Here is a 4,758-nt window from a genome sequence, read left to right on the forward strand (position 1 = left end):
GTGCTCGCTTCGGCAGCACATATACTAAAATTGGAACGATACAGAGAAGATTAGCATGGCCCCTGCGCAAGGATGACACGCAAATTCATGAAGTGTTCCATATTTTTGAATCCTAAAACATGAATATCAAAGAACCTATGCACCACAATGTTCATAGCAGCACAATTTACAATAGCCAAGAGTTGGAAGCAACCTAGGTGCCCATCAGTAAATGAATGGATCAAAAAATTGTGGTACATATACACGATGGAATTCTATGCTGCAGAGAGAAAGAAGGAGCTACTACCTTTTGCAACAGCATGGATGGAACTGCAAAGCATTATGCTGAGTGAAATAGGCCAAGCATTGAAAGACAAATACCATATGATCTCACCTTTAACAGGAAGCTAAACAACAAAACAAACAAGCAAGCAGAAAAAAAAAAAAAAACAAAGACACTGAAATAGAGAACAAGGGGATAGTGACCAGAGGGGAGAAGGAAGGGAAGTTAAGGGGAAAAGGGGGGAGGGATTTGGAGGAACAAATAGGAAGGACACAGGGACGAGAACTAAGGGGGGTGGAAATGGGAGGGAGGTGGGGAGCAAGGGGCGGGGGAGGCTGGGATGGGAAAAATAGACAAAAAACTGTACTTGAAAAATAACTAAATAAAATTAAAAAAAATAAAAATAATAAAATAATAAAAAAAAGAAGCAAGAAAAGGAGAGTCACAATTCTGAAATGAGAAGTATGAGGAGCTTGGTGGAAAATCTAGTCAGTGAAACTATTATTTAGCTGGAAGGAATGTGTGTGTATATTTATACATACACACACACATATTGTAAACCAATTTCAAATCTTTGAAAATTGTCCTAAGTTCACACAGAAAATAGAAAAATATTTATTCAAGAAAAATTACAAAATTTCAGTATGAATAGGAGCAAGTGTGTCATCTGAGCCATGACCCAAAGCTCAGCAAGACAGAAGCCTCACTCTGGGTAGATACAGCAAGGAAGGCGGCTCCCTCTCCTAGCCCCCAGTCTATAGTTGTGGTTTCACCCAGAAGGTACAGGCCACTAGGATCTTTCATCATCCCCACAGCCAGCTCCACATTGCAGAAATTCTATGCCAGGCAACTTCATCCAAAAGAGTGTAGGGTCACCCACTTAGCTGCTACATGTACAGCAGAAGTTCCACAGGGAAAAGACTAAGGCTTCCATCCCCATCAAATGTCCTGCTAAGAGAAGGTATCACTCCAGCAGGAGCAGGCCACAGTCCTCAACCCCAGCCCCAGTATAGGAACACAGAGGTTTCTCCCAGGGGAAAAAGTAGGTTGTAAGAACAACAGGCTCCCAGCTCTCCCTACAGGCGCTAATGTTAGTTCATTAGAAAAGAACATTCAGAAGTTCACACCTAATGTTCTTTTTTTTTTATATATATAAATTTTACTTAGTTACTTTTCAAGTACATTTTTTTTTTATCTATTTCTCCCATCCCACCCCACCCCCCCGCCCGGTCTCCTCCCTCCCTCCCATCCCCCCCCCCCCAGTCCTCATCTCTGTGTCTTTCATACTTGTTCCTCAAAATCCCTCCCCCTTTTTCCCCTTAAGTTCCCTTCCCTCTCCCCTCTGGTCGCTGCCTACTTGTTCTCTATTTCAGCGTCTTTGTTTTTGTTCTGTTTGCTTGTTTGTTTTATTCTTTAGCTTCCTGTCAAATGTGAGATCATATGGTATTTGTCCTTCAATGCCTGGCCTATTTCACTCAGCATAATGCTAATGTTCTTGTTGAAAACAATGGGCATCCTGAAGGCGAGCAATTACAAGCAGGCTGCTAACCAGAATATTAGTAGCAACAGGCAAAACACAGACCCCTCCGGAAGATTAACAGAAAGAAGCAGGACAAGAGGAGCTAAGAAGGGCCCTCCTGAGTAGGGACAAACCTCAGAGATTGGCGATATCTGTCCCTGCAAAGAGAATAAATTTTAACTTAATGAGAGGGTGAAGTAAATTATACCCCAGTATGTGGTAGAGAACAACAGAGAAATGAGCAGGCAATTGACAGAGGCTAAAACCTGGATATGACACCAATAGCAAACCAGCCAGAAGCTCATCAGAGAGATCAGAGAGTCAAAGAGAGCTGCCTCAGACCATAATCATTCTTGGTGGTCAGAAATACTATCCCACATCCCAGACTGCACCCTTGGCGGAGCAATATCACAGGCTGCCCACAGCCAGGAACTAGGCCAGCCAGGAGACTAGAGAAATGCACAAGCCAATAGGCAGACATCAACAAGCATGTGGGGGAGAGGCCAGTGTCCAGACTTGGTATATATGTTATTGCATTTTTTGGACTATAAGACGCACATTTTGACTACACCATTTGCTTCAAAAAATTTTTCCCCTATTTTCCTCCTCTAAAACCTATGTGCATTGGGTCTTCACCATAAGACACACCTAGGTTTTAGAGGAGGAAAATAGGGAAAAAAATTTTGAAGCAAAAAATATGGCCAAAAAGTGCATCTTATAAATCTGAAAAATGTGGTAACTAAATGTCCAGTCTTCAACCAAAAAAGAAATGAGATATGCATGGAATCAGGAAAGCATCACCTGTACACAGGAATAGAAAGCAAGCAACAGAAAGGGCCTTTTTATGGCCAGATAAATGAACCTAGCAGACAAAGATTTCATAGGAGTTATATAAATATGTTCAAAGAAGTAAAGGAGCTGTGTTTATAAATTAAGAAATTGATGATCCAAAAACAAATGGATCATGTTCATGGATGAGAATACTTAAAATTGTTAATATGGCAATATTCCCAAATTGATCTATAGAATCAACACAGTCGCTTTCAAAATCCCAGTTTCAGTTTTTGCAGAAACTGTCAAGCATATCCTAAAATTCTTATCACGGTGCAAAACAAGCATAATAACTAAACAATCTTGAAAAAGAACAAAGTTAAAAGACTCAAACTTTCCAATTTCCTCAGTGACTACATAACAATAGTAGTTAGGACTCTGTAATTCTGGTGTAAGGTTAGATAAATAGATGAATGACACAGAATTTACAGTCCAGAAGTAAACCTTTGCAGTCATCTTCAACAAGGGTGTGAAGATAATTAATTGTGGACAGAATACAGCTGACTCTTGAACAACACAGATTTGAGCTTCATGGGACCACATATAGGCTGATTTTTTTTTTCAGTAAATACATATACAAGTGTAAATGTATTTTATTTTCCTTATGATTTTCTTAATAACATTTTCTTTTCTATAACTTACTTTATTGTTAGAATGCAGTATACAAAATATGTAATAGAAACTGAAGATGGCGGCAAGGTAGGAGGGAGTGGATTCCACTTCCCCCTACACACAGTAGAAAAACCGAGCCAATCTACAGAGGAACAGAGCAAACAGCCAATAGTACTCCAGCATATATGAGGATAGGAAACCAAAAATTGTAGCGTACATTGAAAAAACAGACAGTAAGAAGAGTGCTTCAGAACAATAAAGTCCCTGGGACCAGTGCAGGGACCAGGACAGCTGCAGCCCCAGGCTCAGCACCCACCAGGTCTGCCACAGGGTTCTTGAGAGACAACCAAGTAAACGGCTCCCTCCCCTGCCAAACAAGGATTGAGCAGCACCAGGAGAGACCTGGTTGTTTGAAGTCACAGAGAGGGGAATAAGGACTAAGTGCCAAACACACAAGGGCTGCAAGCACCCACGGAGTCTGTGGACACCTGCTGGGGAGAGTTGAGAGTTCGGCTGTGATGGGCCCTGATGTGGATAGTCCCTGGTCTGGTTGGAGAATTGGGCTGTGAGAGAGGCCAGGTCTCTGTATGAAGAGGCAGGCTTGAACAAGAGGAATTTCTCAAAAACAAAAAGTGGAAAAAGAGACACTCAGTGGCTGCTTGGGGAATTCTCCTGTAGTAGCTACTCCACTCCGCCCTACTCCCCACCCAGCCATTCAGGGCTCCCCCCAGGTGGTGAAAAAGGCCCTGCACAAACTCCTAGAGCCCTGGGAAGAGTGTATGCCCAAACATGAGGAATTAGAGGCAGCCTGGCTGAGTGTACTCGCCTGCAACCCAGGGAGAGTGAGTTCTGAGGAAGGCTCCAAGCCCACACCTTTCTGGGGAAAGGCACCTGTGCTCACACTCATAGCTCCAGGGAGAGTGCACACCCAAACCTGTGGAACCTGAGAGACCAGAGGTTGCTAGGGAGCTAGGGTGGAGGCTGACTGAGTGCAAATCAGGAGGGGAGAAGAGCAAAACCAATCTCCCCTCGGCCTGCTGAAGCCAGGAAGACCAGCAAAACTGCTTTGGCCAGTTTCAAATAAAAAGAGGCTTTTTTTTTAAGTAATTGTTATTTTTTTATTTTTATCTTTTCTAATCTTTCGACCCCTTTTTCCTCTCTTTCCCTCTTTCATATTTTATTCCTTCTTCCATTCTTTCCCACTTTATCTCTTCTTCCTTCCTTCATTCTTTTTTTCCCTAATTCCCACAAGTGAGACAAAAAAAACCTTATACTGTGAAAACACCAGAGTTGGACCCAAATAGGGGGAATCCCAACAGCTGAGATAGTGAGACAAATTTCACTTTGCTACTACAGAGAACCTGCAAGTTATAGCATATTTATATTATTATTTTTTCATTATTCCTACACCTTTTATTTTATTAGTATTTTTATATTTCTCTTCTTTCTATTTAGTCTTCTTTACTTGGCTGGTTAAATTGTATTGTTTGACTGGTTTCCCTTATTCTCTCTTCCACAGTGTACTGCTAATTTA

The 4,758-nt window shown here is 41.8% G+C and overlaps 1 non-coding gene across 1 annotated transcript; it reads left to right on the forward strand.

The window, feature by feature from the left end:
* On the forward strand, nt 1–107 carry LOC119037040 (U6 spliceosomal RNA). Its single transcript, XR_005080140.2, has one exon. It is a non-coding gene; the product is annotated as a U6 spliceosomal RNA (small nuclear RNA).
* The last annotated feature ends 4,651 nt before the right edge of the window (nt 108–4,758 follow it).

This window comes from Artibeus jamaicensis, unplaced genomic scaffold, assembly GCF_021234435.1.
Source record: "Artibeus jamaicensis isolate MK-2021 breed Jamaican fruit bat unplaced genomic scaffold, CSHL_Jam_final contig_264, whole genome shotgun sequence".
NCBI lineage: Eukaryota > Metazoa > Chordata > Mammalia > Chiroptera > Phyllostomidae > Artibeus > Artibeus jamaicensis.